This window comes from Callorhinus ursinus, unplaced genomic scaffold, assembly GCF_003265705.2.
Source record: "Callorhinus ursinus isolate GAN/ISIS: 27379988/994484 unplaced genomic scaffold, GSC_fseal_2.0 scaffold37, whole genome shotgun sequence".
In the NCBI taxonomy this organism is placed as follows: Eukaryota; Metazoa; Chordata; class Mammalia; order Carnivora; family Otariidae; genus Callorhinus; species Callorhinus ursinus.
This window is the reverse complement of record NW_027397099.1, coordinates 6,110,938-6,127,493: the sequence shown is the minus strand read 5'-3', so window position 1 is coordinate 6,127,493 and position 16,556 is coordinate 6,110,938. Positions and strand designations below refer to the sequence as shown.

Sequence of the window (16,556 nt, the reverse complement as noted above, 5' to 3'; positions counted from 1 at the left end):
TCATCCCCTCATGGTCTGGTGAACTTTATCACCCAAGTCGCAGGGTCTTTCCCAGCCACATTTCAAGGGAACCTAAGTTTCTAGCTAGTATGAAATCATAAGAGCTACATGATAGGTTAAGTGAGCTCTGAACTTGGTCACAACACCCCCAGTACTATTCTCCCCTCTTGCAGACACTGGACTTCCGCAGTGAGATTAAATGACCTATGCTCACAAAGCTAGTGACATTACAGGCATAGGGGAAGTCTATTTCTCCATCTACTCATGAAAAATCTAAGGAGGCCTAAGGTTCCCTCTCAATCACCAACAAAGGACATGTGTAGTGTTTTGCCGGGTCGCAGACTCATATGGTCCCAGCTCTCTGACAGGCTGACAAGAATGGGGTAAAACAATAGGGAAAGAGCATAATGAAAATCCCAAATCCACATATGTTCTCCTGGACACATACAGAAGTATCTTTGCTTCTAAGCTGCACTGACATTACCTCTCCTCTGTGGATCTCTGGTGGCATCTGAAAACGAATGGGTTGTTAGGAGCTGTTGAATCCTTGCTAGAGTTGAGTCATTCAGTAAAAACAGGTGTGGTAAGTTTCTTTTTACAGAGCCCTTGGGATCAGTCACCCACTCCATAAAGCTCTTCTGTGCCCACTGTGGTGCTGGGGACACAGGATGGGGCCGGAATCCGGTCCCCGGACTCCGACAGTTTCCAGTGGCAAGTCAGGGGCAAGCCAAAGACTCAGAGCGCACTGACTTGGGGATTCCCAAAGGAAGTGAAGGCTGAGCCAAGACGTGGTGAGCAGTGAGGGGAGAAAAAGGAGCACGTTCCACGAAGAAGCAGCAGAACGTACTGAGGTGTAGTGGCAAGAACGCAGCCCCATAATCCAGCAACGGAGAGAAATCAGCGTGGCTGGGTCACAGCTTGGGCAGACCTAAAAAGAGCCAAAGCTGGTGCAGGAAACTGGCTATTCATGCACAGCTTGCATGCTAGCTTAAGGAGTTTGAACTTCATGGAAGGTCAAAAGGAAGCTGCAGAAAGGATTTAGAAAAGGGTGCAGCTGATCAAACCACTGATATTTGTAAAACGGATTGAAGAGGCAAAACTAGAGTCTACCCAAATCAACCCAGTGGAAGATGACAGGGCTGGACAAGGACAGAAGCAGTGAGAATGGCAAGGCACAGAGAGCCAAATGCTCTTTTTTTTTTTTAAAGATTTTATCTTTAAGTAATCTCTACACCCCATGTAGGGCTCGAACTTACAACCCCGAAGTCGAGAGAGTCGCATGCTCTACTGTAAGCCAGCCAGGCGCCCCTGAGCCAAGTGCTCTTTAGAACACAGTGAACTTATGCAAGGGGGAGGAGCTGCCCTGGACACAGCCCAGGACAACCAGCCACCATAGGAAGGGCAACTCTCTGAGACCCACTTGCAAACTTTGGAGCCCGAGTGCTTGGCCTATCAGTAGTAGCCTTTCTCCAGCTCTGCTCCAACCTTAGCGTTTACACTGTGTGCAAACAGCTGAACAAAAAACAAACCTGGATCAGAGCAAATGTACCAGACAAGCCCAGATACAAATCTCACCCCTGCCACTGAGTTCACCATATGCCCAAATCAGTTTGTCAGAGACTATTCCTCAGCTACCACCATCAGTCCAGAGAGGCTTCAGGGTAGCCATCGAACAGGATCCTGGGCATGGTGCTGGGAGGGCTGCTGGTGGACACTGGACAACTCCACTGTGCTTTAGTTCATGCACTAGAGGCTTTTCTAGCATGGGAATCAGGTAAGATAGGCCATTTTTTTAAAAGATTTTATTTATTTTATTTGAGGAAGAGAGAGAGAAAGCACAAGCAGGGGAAGAGGCAGAGGGAGAGTGAGAAGCAGGCTCCCTGAGCCCAACATGGGGCTCGATCCCAGGACCCCGGGATCATGACCTGAGCTGAAGGCAGACACTTAACCGACTGAGCCACCCAGGCACCCCAAAATAGGACATTTTTGAAGGCCTGGATCTTGGGACTTCTAAAAACAAGGGCCTGTTTACTGGGGATTGACGAGGAAAAAGGAGGTGAGCATTTGCTTCCTTCTCGGTAATGCGTCAGACAATGCTAGAACACTAACAGATACAAGCTGCCTTGGTCACCTGGGAGGGAGGCAACTGCGGTTCTCACTCCCTTAGCAGATAACTGGAAGAGACAGAGCTTACCTCCCCTATATTTAGCATCTCCACTAGGGCTTTCTTTTCAAGCAGCAGGATATATCTGAGGAGGCTGGGGGTAAAGTTCTTACCCCACATCATGACTGAAAGTAGGATAAAGCCATCTGATTTACTCCTTTTTTCCATATGGCAGCAAAATGGAGAATACCATTTGTCATAGAGGTGGGACAGCCAGTAAGTGTAGAGGGACGACAGATGATAAGTTCTTCATGGCAGTGAGACGAGTTGGCCTCTACCTTCTCAGTTTCTACTTCACTGCCAAAACCACAACACAAGCTAGAGCTAGAAGAGCAACTCCGTCTCTCTGTGGGGCTCCAGAGAGAAAAGGGCCGCAAGCGAGCACATCTCTGGCCAAGCTGGAGAGCAGGACAGAGGATGAGCAGCAGCTCTGGCAAGACCCTCAGATGACCACACAGCCAGGTCCGCCCTCAGCTGACCACACAGCCAGGTCCGCCCTCAAGCTGTCACCATATCCTGCAGGCAGCAGAGGCAAACTGGGGCCCTGGAAAATGACCTACAATGAAAATGGACTGGTGGCTTCTGGGGCCCATGCTGCCCTCCACCCGCCTATGCTGACTCTCCCACAAAAGCAACAGTCTGCTGAAACCCTGCAGTCATGCGGAGATGTGAGCATAGTCAGCTTGGATTCTTCTTTTTTCTCTTCGGTTTTCCAGATTTTCTACAATTACTTTGATAGTCACAGAAAAATCATTTTCCAGAGCGAGCTGATGGCCACACACTGAGGAGGTTGTTAGCTCTCACCCATCAGACTCTCCCTGGCTTGTCCCAGGGCACCATTTCAGTGCCAGAGGGACACAGTGGGGGACCTGGTTTTCATAGTCAGCTCCTCAGTACACCCACTTCCCTGAGCCTTGACAGAAGGGCAGAGGCTATATGGGAAGAGCACACCTTCAGAAACGGCAGGAAATGGTCAAAATCCCTGCTCAGTAGAGGAACCAGAGCTCTCGCTCACATAGTACCAGGTAAGTCCCAAGCGCAACCCAGAGCACACACCCAGAAAACCCTCTGCTCAGCACAGTGACACTGGCTCAGCACATCTCCAACTGACTGGAGATTCTTCCATGACCCAGACAGGTCTGGTGGTGAACAGAGGACAGGACCTTAGAAACCAGACCTCTGGAGTCTCAAACCCTCCAGAGACATAAAACAAGGCCTGGGGTGAGGAGAACACACTTTGCTGTTATCACCCATCCAGTCCTGAGAGACAGCCTGGAGCACTCTACACTCTACACAGGGAACCTCTTTGGCAACATTTGACACTCCCTTCCTGCCTCCTGAAGAGAAGCTCCTGAAGAGTTTTAAAGTGACAGGAATACTTTGCAGCAGGGCTCCAGAGACAAGATCCCAGACTCTTGAAGTCTCAGACACTCCAGCCTAATTCAGGACTGTGGGTCTCGGATTTCACCCCACATCTCAAGTTCCCTATCAGAAGAGGAGAGGTTGGACTAAAGGGCTCCTAAGATCCTTCCCTGCTCTGACCTAGAGACTTCAATCCTTGGCAGAATAATGTCTGGATACTGTTACAAATGTGCTGTACCCAGATGCAAGCCCAAGATGGTGTAGACCCTGAAATGGCAATCAAAAAGCCACCAAGAAGACATTAAAAGAAAAGGAAACTACAGACCAATATACTTTATAGATGCAAAAATCCTCAACAAAATTGTAGCAAACCAAATCCAAGAATGTATTAAAGGGATTACACACCATGACCAAGCAGGATTTATCCAATGAAGGGTGGTTCAACATTAAGAAAATCAACCAATATAATAAACCACATTAACAGAACTAAGGAAAAACACTCATATGATCATCTCAATTGACCCAGGAAAGAACAAAATTCAACACTCCTTTATTATACAAGCACACAGAAAAGTAGGAATAAAAGAGAACTTTCTCAACATGATAAAGGCTATTTATGAAAACCCAATGGTGAGAGGCTGAAAGCTTTTCCCCTAAGATTAGAATAAAACAAGTATGCCCACCTTTCACCACTACTATTCAACATTGCACTGGAAGTCCTAGCTAGAGCAATTAGTCAATAAAAACAAATGAAAGGCATTCAAATAAGAAAAGGATAAGTAAAACTATCTCTATTTGCAGATGACATGATCTTGTAAAAAATAAAAAATCTTAAAAAGATCTTATAAAAAATCCCCAACAGTACACAGAAAGCTGTTACAGGATATAAGATCAACACACACAAAACAGATGCGTTTCTATACGCTAACACTGAACAATCTAAAGAGGAAATTAAAAAAATAATTCCATTTATAATATAGCATCAAACAAGTAAAATACTTAGGAATAAATTTAGCCAAGGAAGCAAAAGACTCCTACACTAAAAACTATAAAACACTGCTAAAGGAAATTAAATTAAAGAAGATATGGAAAGACATCATGTGTTCATGGATCAGAAGACTTAATACTGTTAAGATAAGAGTATTGTGAATACTCTCCAAATTGACCCAAAAAGTCAATGCAACCCCTACCAAAATTCCATAGTGTTTTTTTTTTTTTAAAGATTTTATTTATTTGAGAGAGAGAATGAGAGATAGCACGAGAGGGAAGAGGGTCAGAGGGAGAAGCAGACTCCCCACTGAGCAGGGAGCCCGATGCGGGACTCGATCCTGGGACTCCAGGATCATGACCTGAGCCGAAGGCAGTGGCTTAACCAACTGAGCCACCCAGGCGCCCCATAGTGTTTTTTGCAGAAATGGAAAAGTCAATCCTCAAAATCATATGAATATGCAAGGGACCCCAAGTAGCTAAAACAACCTTGAAAAAGGAAGAACAAAGTTAAAGGAGTCACACTTCCTGATGTTAGAACTTACTACAATACTACAGTAATCAAAACAGTATGGTACTGGCATAAGGTAGACGCATAGACAAATGGAATAGAATTTAAATTAAACAACATTAAATATATATAGAATTAAATATAAACAGAATTCATATCCAGATATAAACCCGTATCTATCACCAAATTACTTTCAACAAGGGCGCTGAGTCCATTCAATGGGAAAAGAACTATCTTTTCAACAACTGGTGCCAGGGGGCACCTGGGTGGCTCAGTTGGTGAAGTATCTGACTCCTGATTTTGGAGTCATGATCTCAGGGTTGTGGGATGGAGCCTCACCTCAGGCTTCACACTGGGCTGGGAGCCCGCTTGGGGTTCTCTTTCCCGCTCCCTCTGCCCCTCCCCCATTCTCTGGCGGGGGGGAAACACAATTGGTGCTAGGACAACTGGACTTCTACACGCAATGAATGAAGTTGAACCCCTCCTTCATACCATATGTAAAAATTAACAAAAAATGGATCAACAATCTAAATTTAAGAGCCAAAAACTATAAAATTCTTAGAAGAAAACAGGGAAAAGCTTCATGACCTTGGATCTGGCAATGGATTCTTAGACGAGACACAGAAAGCATGAGCAACAGAAGAAAAAATTAGATAAACTGGATTTCATCAAAATTAAAACTTTTAGGGAGCCTGGCTGGCTCAGTCAGTACAGAACACAACTCTTGATCTCAGGGTTATGAGTTCAAGCCCCACATTAGGCGTGGAGCCTAGTTAAAAAAAATTTTTTTTGCATTAAAAAAAATTAAAACTTTTGTGCATCAAAAAACGTCAAGAAAGTGAAAAAGATAACCTAGAAAATGGGAGAAAATATTTGCAAATCATTTATCTGATAAGGGTTTAATATCCAAAATATAGGGCGCCTGGGTGGCTCAGTTGGTTAAGCAACTGCCTTCGGCTCAGGTCATGATCCTGGAGTCCCGGGATCGAGTCCCGCATCGGGCTCCCTGCTCAGCAGGGAGTCTGCTTCTCCCTCTGACCCTCTTCCCTCTCATGCTCCCTCTCATGCTCTCTCTCATGCTCTCTCAAATAAATAAATAAAATCTTTAAAAAAAATAATAATAATAATATCCAAAATATAAAGAGGGACTCAAGGGACACCTGGGTGGCTCAGTTGGTTAAGTGACTGACTCTTGATTTCAGCTCAGTACATGATCTCAGAGTCGTGAGATGGAGCCCTGTGTCGAGCTGTGTTCTGTACTCAGCAGGGAGTCTGCTTCTCTCCCTCTCCCTCTGCCCCTACCCCGCTTCACATGCTCGTGCACTTTCTAAAATAAATAAACAAATCTTAAAAAAAAGGGGGGGGTGGGAGGATGGGTTAGCCTGGTGATGGGTATTAAAGAAGGCATGTTCTGCATGGAGCACTGGGTGTTATACGCAAACAATGAATCATGGAACACTACATCAAAAACTAATGATGTAATGTATGGTGATTAACATAATAAAAAAAAAGAGGGACTCAAACAAATACTTCTATGCCAATGTTCACTTCTATGCACCATTATTCACAATAGCCAACAGATGGGGAAAAAAACCCGTGTCCATCAACAGATGAACAGATAAACAAAATGTGGTACATACAAACAGCCATAAAAAGGAATGGTTCTGATACAGATCACAACATAAACCTTGAAAACATTACGCTAAGTGAAATAAACAAGACATAAAAGGACAATATTGTACAATTCCAGTAATATGAAATATCTAGAATAGGCAGATTCATAAAAACAGAAGGTTACCAGGGGCTGGGAAGAGGAAGAAATAGGGAATTATTGCTTAATGGGTACAGAGTTTCTGTTTGGGTGATGAAAAAATTTTGGAAAATAGATAGTGGTAATGATTGCATAAGACTGTGAATGTAATTAATAGCAATGAATTGTACACTTAAAAATTGTTAAAATGACACATTTTATGTCATATATATATATATATACACGTGTATGGTATGATATATATATATATCATAACACACACGCACACACGCACGCACACAGTCACCAAGAACACCCCCCAGGGCCCTGCATGCCAGCATTAGCCTGATCTGGCTTTTCCAGATGAGACAAGGAAACCTTGGCACACAGCACAGTGGAAAGCATCAGAGTATTCTGGCCTCATGTCAGGGCCAGAAGAAAGCAAACAGCAGATGACAAGAGCAAAAAACACACACCTAGCTCTTTTTTATTTTCTTTTTTTAAAGATTTTATTTATTTATTTGAGAGAGAGAGAATGAGAGAGAGAGAAAGCACATGAGGGGGGGAAGGGTCAGAGGGAGAAGCAGACTCCCTGCTGAGCAGGGAGCCCGACGTGGGACTCGATCCAGGGACTCCAGGATCATGACCTGAGCCGAAGGCAGTCGCGTAACCAACTGAGCCACCCAGGCGCCCTCTTTTTTATTTTCTATCAACTTCATCTTAGAAAGTGGATTTTACAGGCTGGCAAGCCCCCAGGCACTTTTAATAAATAACTGCTTAGGATATATGAACCAATGACCATGGGACCTGAACTTTTTCTTTTTTTTAAAGATTTTATTTATTTATTTGTCAGAGAGAGAGAGAGCGCGCACACAAGCAGGGGTAGTGGCAGGCAGAGAGAGAAGCAGGCTCCCTGCTGAGCAAAGAGCCCAATGTGGGACTCGATCCCAGGACCCTGGGATCATGACCAGAGCCAAAGGCAGACGCTTAACTGACTGAGCCACCCAGGCGTCCCAAGGACCTGAACATTTTAAATTTAAGCTCCATCAACTGAATGTCTCCAGGCCCACAGAACCCTGGTAGGGTGTGACAAAAAAGGAGAGAAAAAAGACAAGCTCCTCAGCCTTAGAGCTGAGATAGCTCTTGGGGGCTGAGGGAAGCCACCAGCTCTGCTGCCAATCCTCTCAGTCACCAATGCCCCTGTCCCTTAACCCAGACCCCCAAGGAGCTACTGACAGTTTCATCTTGACATCTAACACCTTAGCCAGAGCTCAGTAGGCTGGCTATCTTGTTCCTATCAGAACCTGCCCTAAATAAAGAAATCAACAGCCTCCATAACAGAGGAGATCTTTGGGATCGTGGTTACAAAATGGTCCCTGGGGTCTGAAATAAGGGCTAACATTTGGTGCGGGGGATTTTATTTCATACTCTGATGGGCCTGCTTAAAACCACAGTCCATCAGGACGCTGGCTGCTGTGTACAAGCTACTCCTCCCAGCAACCACACCCCCACTTGGCAAAGAAGACCAGTTACCCACTGAGCCCAAATCTGTGCAGGCCCCCATTGAAAGACGGGCCATTATAGAGACAAAGGAACCCAGCTCGGCACCATCCAAAGAAGAACAGGCCTGAAGGAAAAGGGGCCTAGAGTCAGAATGTGCTTGTAGGGAGGAAGGTGGTTCTGAATGTGGGTCTGGAGACCCTCATACATCCACTGTCAAGAGTACCATCAAAATACCCAGAGAGGGGTGCCTGGGTGGCTCAGTCATTAAGCGTCTGCCTTCAGCTCAGGTCATGATCCCAGGGTCCTGGGATTGAGCCCCGCATCGGTCTCCCTGCTCAGCGGGAAGCCTGCTTCTCCCTCTCTCATTCCCCCTGCCTGTGTTCCCTCTCTCTGTCAAACAAATAAATAAAATCTTAAAAAAAAAAAAGAGAGAGAGAGAGCCCACAAGACAGGAAGAGGAAGAATAGTCCCCATGGGTGGCTTTAGACAGGTTACTCACACACTCTGGGTTCTGGCTTCTTCCCTAAGAATCTTGGGAATCTCAAGTACCAAGACTTTCCAGAACCTGTCACATTCAGAAACCAAATATATAGCCTGTCCTTAACCAGACAGTATAGCTATTGGTACCCCAGATTAACATGAAAGCTTAATATGAGTTTGGGCACAGCAAATGCCCTTAGTTACTGAGACATTACCCTTAACTTTCTAGTTATAGGTATTCATCCAGAAACTGGCCTTGAGTTTCCTGGTTTGTAACTTAGCATCTTTCATTATTTTCTATAGGGGATCTTATTCAAGTAACCTAGCCCACCATTACCTGAAAACTCTAAGTCCCAATGAGTTTGAAAACATCAAATTCCATGTATTAAACCCTTTCCTGCTTAAAATATCTGGAATGGTTTCTGCTTTCTGCACTAGCCTCAACTGATACACATAATGGCAATAAACTAGATTTGTTTAAAAAAAAAAACTACATTTGTTTAAACCTGCATCTGTCCCTCTGCTATTTTTTTTTTAAGATTTTATTTATTTATTTGACAGACAGACACAGCGAGAGCAGGAACACAAGCAGAGGGAGTGGGAGAGGGAGAAGCAGGCTGCCCGCGGAGCAGGGAGCCCCATGCGGGGCTCGATCCCAGGACCCTGGGATCATGACCTGAGCCGAAGACAGACGCTTAAGGACTGAGCCACCCAGGCGCACCCCTCTGCTATTTTTTTAAATATTTCATTTATTGATTGATTGAGAGCGTGTGTGCACATGCGCACGCACACAGGTGCACAAGTTGAGGGAGGGACAGAGGGAGAAGCAGAGAGAAACTCAAGCAGACTCTTCGGGGAGCCTGTCCCAGGGCTTGATCCCGTGACCCCGAGATCACGACCCAAGCCAAAACCAAGAGTGGGACGCTCAACCAACCAAGCCATCCAGGTGCCCCTGTCTCTCTGCTCTTTTTTAAATGTACACTGTGTCAGGTATTGAAAAATCCTATGTATTATTTACATTTTGGCCAAAAAAAAAAGCAAATACAACTACTAATAAACTCCTGGCACAATAGCTGTTATTAAAAGAGAACATTCTATAAAATAGCCATGTCAATTTCAGATACATGGCTTTGTAAATTGGATTATAACCTGTTCTACCCAGCAAACCATCCCCTCTGCTTCTTTCCTTTTGGTTCAGCTCCACCTCGGCAATGTTGGTGGAGCTGAACCAAAGAGACGAGCTGAGCCCTTAGACCACCTGGGCGCAACTGCCTTTCTCCTCTCTCCATTGGTTCTCATTTTCCATCTTCCAACTGCCTCTGCCCCTCTGACCAAAAAATAGCAGCTGCCTGATGCAATGCACATTAAGAAAATTTCTGGGGCTCTGTCTGGATAAGGATGAGCACTGTTATCAATCAGTAACATGTGCCACGGAAGTTGAGCAGGCAGATGAGGTATCTGAGCCCTGACATTTAACATCCCCATAACCTAAAATAAGTTTCTCTGGAATCCCAGGCCACCCCTAAGGTCCAAGAGGTAGGAGAGAAGAGAGCACAAGAGTGCAAAAGACTTACCCAGCCCCTCCCCACTTCCCTACACAGTCCAGAGCTGTTCTTTCTGGCCCCTTCATGATAGAGGGGCTGGGTTCTGTTCCATCACTAAGTTCTCCAGCCTCATTTCCAGCAATAAAGCCATGACCTCACATTTCAACAAAACGCCAGGATCCTGGAGCTACAAAGACATTTCATATGGATTTTGAGCAGTTTCTGGAGAGCAAGAGTGACATCCTTGCATTTAGACATGGTGTTATCCACCCCTCTCCCAGTGATCAGTCCTTTCTTTCCAATTTGACCCCTGACCACAGAGACCCACACAGGGAACCTTGCTTCTTTCCCAATGGCCCCAGAACAGGATGACACACCATGCTTGCCATGCAGAGCTACTGAGTCCATCCTCCTGCGCTCTACTCTGATGAGCTCCTGCTTCCCCTCTAACAGGGAATCTCCTCTACATGGTGACCCATTTAGGGAAAAGAACAAACATTCCAGGGGTGCCTGGATGGCTCAGTCGTTAAGCATCTGCCTTCGGCTCAGGTCATGATCCCAGCATCCTGGGATAGAGCCCTGCATCAGGCTCCCTGCTTGGCGGGAAGCCTGCTTCTCCCTCTCCCACTCCCCCTGCTGTGTTCCCTCTCGTGCTATGTCTCTCTCTGTCAAATAAATAAATAAATAAAATCTTTTGAAAAGAAAAGAACATTCCAGAAAACACAAAAACAGTGAGGGCAGGAATTGGGGAGAAGGGATATGCAGTGAATTTTAGGAATTTCTCCAGAGGCTGATGCTCGATTAAGGAAGTCCCCAGTTACAAAGAAGGAAGTCATACTTCTCACTCTCAGCTCCCAGCTTGGAGCCTGGGGGGTGACACACAGTGAGCAGGGAGGTCCCAGGGAGCCCAGATGTGCTCAGTGCAGGAACAAGTCCTTCCAGAAAAGTGGACATCATGTGGACTTCAGTACTCTCACCCTGTATCAGAGCTACACCACAGTAAGCCCAGCTAGACCTGGGCTTTAACCCCCAACACAGGTAAGCAATACAAACACTCCAAGATGTTCCAGAGTCCAAATACTCCATGTCTCCAGAAATAGTGCAATGTGTTACCAGGGAGAGACACAGCCCACAGCTCAGCATCTGCCCATGATGCCATTATAATTGGAGGGCAGTCAGGAAGAACAGGGCACAACCACCATCTGTATCTGCCTTGGGCAAAGACAGAACCTACTTCTCAGGGCAGGCAGGACAAAGCCTTCCCCAGGTCCACAGATGAGCACCTACTTCTCAATGGCACTGCACAATGCACAGACTGGAACAAGGGAACCCAGGGTGAGGGGCCAGGCACATGCTGTCTCTAGATTGGAGGGCCTGAGCTCAAGTTGCTCTCCAGATCAGGAACACGGCAGGTGAGATCCTGATTGAGTGAGTGGCTCTCTGGGTCTCCATGGGAAATTATGATGGACAATGTTGTCTTTTAGGTGGAACTTGGAAAAAAACAAGCATAGGCCAAGTCCTTTCACCCCCAGGAAGCCTCTCTGGACACCAGTCTTCAACATCCCTCCTCTATATTTTACCATACAGGAAAAAGACCAGCCAAGAGAGAGAAGACATATGCTTTGGGAAAACCAGGCCTAGAGTATGAGACCTAAAGCTACTGGCCCACACTAGACAGGGCTCTCAGCCTGAGAAGCTAACTGAACCAGAGCAGCAATCTCTTCTGCCCTATCCACTCTCAGAAGTGTGGGCAGATCCAAAGTCCTCAAACACTGCTACTGCCCTTTGGATAAAGGCCACGCTCCTTGGCTGAAGCCATACAAGGTATTTCCAATCTGGCCCTTGCTTACCTCATGCTCTGTGCTCCTCATCCTTTTCTACACTACTCCTTCTGCCTGGATCATCTGCTTCTCAACAAAGTGAAAACCTGGAACCCTCTAATTCATCCTTCCAGATTTAGCATCATCACCTCTTCTATGAAGGTTTCCCCAAACTTTCAAGACCAACCTCTGGGCCACCCCTGGGTAAAGCGCACACTATGGACTGGCCTTTTCTACACCACCCTGTAAGGTTGTATGTGTAGGCATATCTGCCTCCTCTCTGGATGAGCCTCATGCCTGTGCTCCTGAGGCCCAGCCTGGCATTGGGACTTAACTATGGGTACCTCACTGTGGTGTACAGAATTAATGAAGAGTGCTTTGCTGCCTGGCCAAAGGAAGTCAGCTTGCAAGTTCAAGCAAAGGCAGACTAGCTGTGGCCAGGGCCTGGGCCTGGGCCCCAGCTACAGAGAAGAGCCCCCCCCCCTCTGCCAACTCCATCCAGTGCTCCAGCCCAGGCTTGCTGTTCTTGGGTAGAGCCACCCATCACATGTCAGGAGGCTGCTGCTGCCGGGATGATGTTACAGTCTATTTTGAGGGTCACACTGGAGCATCTGTCAGCCTGGCCAGCCACACCCTCCGTGTGTCATCACTAAGAGCTGGGGACACCCACAGGTCCACAAACTCTGCCTGAGCAAGTCATTTCCCCTAGAGACCCTCAGCTGAGGGTCTCCACTGGCTTTCTAACAAGATCAACGCGGATGCCCTTATCTCTTGGCACCCCTGGCAGGGCTCTGATGTCTCCTCACCCTGCCAGACTCAACTCCTGACGTTCCCAGCTCTGGTGACTCGGCAAAACGCCGCTGAAGTCCATCAGCTTGTACCAAGCTCTTAGCTCAAATGTAGCTCCTCCTTCTTTAGCTCTCTTATATTTAAGGAGTGCCCAGAAAGCCCAGCACCCTGACTGCAAGCCAGTTACCAAGCAGACTCATTTTAGGTCCAACAGGTCTCACCTGCTGAGAAACTCCTACTCATCCCTCAAAACCAAACCCACACTCTGCCTCCTCTTGCAGAGAATATTTCAGTCTACTCTCTGATGAGTGCCCAAAGGCCTCCTGAGGACAAAGCTGGCCTGTGCTGGCTTTACCTTTATTCTCCCTGCACCCAGCCTGGCACATAGTAGGTATGAATAAATACTCCATGAACCCCTGAAATGAAACTTTCTAACTAGACTAGATTAGTATGTTCTTCTACAAAAGCCATCATCAGAACAAAGGCTGATAACCGGGTTCATAACAAATGATAACCGGGTTCATAAACACCTTTTACAAATGTACTCAAATCTACTGAAAAACAAGTTTACAGATTCAGTAAATCAAGCCCAGTACAGAGTATGCCACATTTCTCTGGTCCCACTCAGCACCAAACACCTTGGAGCTCTGTCTCCTAAGAACACTGTGATCCCCTAAGAATCCAAGTGGACGTTCCTTCACTCTACCCAAGGAATGAACTCAATGGGGAAAGGCAGCAGCAGCATGGACACATATGTCTGGAATCAGGCAAGGGCATCTAACAAGTTAGGCTACTCCACTGCAAACCCAAAGCCATGCTGCCAGAGCAGGTCACCAAACATCCTAGGGGTTCAGGACTCACTCACAAAACAGACACATTATCAAGGCGCCTGGGTGGCTCAGTCAGTTGAGTGGCTGACTCTTGATTTAGACTCAGGTCATGATCTTGGGGTCCTGGGATCAAGCCCTGCTTCGAGTCAGCTTCTGCTTCTCCCTCGCCCTCTACCCCTCCCCCAACCCAGGTCATACCCCCTCTCAACTAAATAAAATCATTTTTTTTAAAGATTTTATTTATTTATTTGACAGAGAGAGAGAGCACAAGCAGGGAGAGCGGAGGGCAGAGGGAGAGGGAGAAGCAGGCTTCCCACTGAGCAAGGAGCCCAATGCGGGACTCCATCCCAGGACCCTGGGACCATGACCTGAGCTGAAGGCAGACGCTTGACCAAATGAGCCACCCAGGTACCCAAATAAGATCTTTTTTAAAAAAAGGGGCGCCTGGGTGGCTCAGTCGGTTAAGGGACTGCCTTTGGCTCAGGTCATGATCCCAGGGTCCTGGGATCGAGCACCGCATCTGGTTCTCTGCTTGGCGGGGAGCCTGCTTCTCCCTCTCCCCCTGCCTGCCGCTCTGCCTACTTGTGTGCTCTCTCTCTAATAAATAAATTAAATCTGGGCGCCTGGGTGGCTCAGTTGGTTGAGCGACTGCCTTCGGCTCAGGTCATGATCCTGGAGTCCCGGGATTGAGTCCCGCATCGGGCTCCCTGCTTGGCGGGGAGTCTGCTTCTCCCTCTGATCTCCCCCGTCTCATGCTCTCTATCTCATTCTATCTCTCAAATAAATAAAATCATTAAAATAAATAAATAAAATCTTTAAAAAAAATAAATAAAATATTTTTAAAAAATTAAAAAGATATTTTTTAAAGAAAGGATTTTCTCTCTCTCCCTCCTCCCTCTAAAACAAATCTTTAAAAAATAAAATCTAAAAACAAACAAACAGGGGCGCCTGGGTGGCTCAGTCGGTTGAGTGGCTGCCTTTGGCTCAGGTCATGATCCCGGGGTCCTGGGATTGAGCCCACATCGGGCTCCATGCTCAGCAGAAGCCTGCTTCTCCCTCTCCCACTCCCCCTAGTCTCTCTCTCTCACTGTTTCTCTCTCTGTCAAATAAATAAATAAAATCTTTAAAAACAAACAAACAAACAAATAAAAAAAGATACATTATCATCTGCTCCAGGCACTTTCCAGAGATGCCGTGAGGCTGGAACTAGATCATAAAGAAAAGCTATACAACTAGTTAACACCTGGGTCATGGACCAAACCCAGGTCAGAAACACACCTCCAATACTGATGGAAAACAAAAAATGAGCTGATCATTTCCTGCCCTATAACTACCCTTGGCCTCCTCAAAACCACATCTGACCCATACTAATATCTGGCTACATTCTAGCCATGAGACAGCTTTCAGGGATTCCATAAAGAGGCCACGAGGAGACATTCATTGACAGTGGTCAATTGAAGCAGGCCACTACAAGCATACAGGACCTGAGGCCTTGCTAAAACAGGTTTCCAGGGGCACCTGGGTGGCTCAGTCGTTAAGCATCTGCCTTTGGCTCAGGTCATGATCCCAGGGTCCTGGGATCGAGCCCTGCGTCAGGCTCCCTACTCTGCGGGAAGCCTGCTTCTTCCTCTCCCACTTCCCCTGCTTGTGTTCCCTCTCTGTCTCTGTCAAATAAATAAATAAATAATCTTTTAAAAAAATAAATAAATAAAACTGAGGTTTCCAGGTCAGCCTAATGGCTATATTTACCACGTATAAAAATGCTGGGTATAGAAGCTGGGAGAAGATGCCCAACTTTCTTTAAATTTGCAGACAAAAACTGCAGTAAGGACAACTAACAAGACACAAGGCCTCTTCCAACAAGAGCCACTTACAACTGAAACGTGAAAAGCCAGTTGAAGAAATCCAGGTCTCTACATTTAAACACTCCCCTTCTGAAAAAGTGTTCTCTTTTCTCACTAGCTCAGTGATTGTCTATGATTAGGACTACAGAGAAAACAACTGATTTTCCTCCCTAAAGTCTAAGAAATGCCCCTCAGTCTCTTTGGCAATATGAGACTCCAGCCACTGCCATTTCAGTCTCTACCAAAACTATTTTTGCACTGTTTGTTTTAAGAGGCCATTCTCATTTACACTAGTTCAAGCACATTATATGTATGTATGTGCTTTGATCAGATGGTGGGAAGGGAAAATAGAAACTTTAAAGCCCTCCAATAATATGTTTCCTATCTGTAAATTAAGTAGATAGGGATAAAAGTGAAAAGATATTGTAATATCATGCCATGATCAGAACTTCAGAATCATACAATTCTGGGGTTAAAGGCAGCTTAGGTGCTGGCCTAGCTCCACATAATATAGACAAAGAGATTGAAGCTGCACCATCTACCCATGGCCACACAACTGTCCCAGGCAAGGATGATACAACTTCACCAAGGAAGCAGGCAAAGCTCCGACTATAGCAGTCCTCCCCCAGCACAGCCCCTTGGCTGGGCATTTTGCATGCACCACAAGAGGGACAGTCCCTAAGACAGAGGAAGTACTTTGAATACTCAAGAATACATATTCAGGGTTGGCACGAAGGTCACTGGTGTAACTGGCAAACTTCCCACATCAGACCTAAGGTCTGATGAGGAAAGCCTTTCCAAGACAGCTGAAATCATGTTATTTCATAAGTTAAACACCTGGCTTTGTCACAATCAATGGGGAAAAGGGCGACTAGGAGAAAAAGGAAAAAAAAGAAAAATGAGAAATCTCCCCCTCTGACTTCCGGGTATCTGCTTAGATCACCCTAAAATAAGGAGCCTCCCTAATGCTGA

At 46.1% G+C, this 16,556-nt stretch overlaps 1 protein-coding gene across 1 annotated transcript in view; it reads right to left on the bottom strand.

Moving 5' to 3' along the window:
• The window catches only part of RANBP10 (RAN binding protein 10), a 67,329-nt gene that overhangs the window by 48,990 nt on the left and 1,783 nt on the right, over positions 1-16,556 (bottom strand). The window lies entirely within an intron of this gene.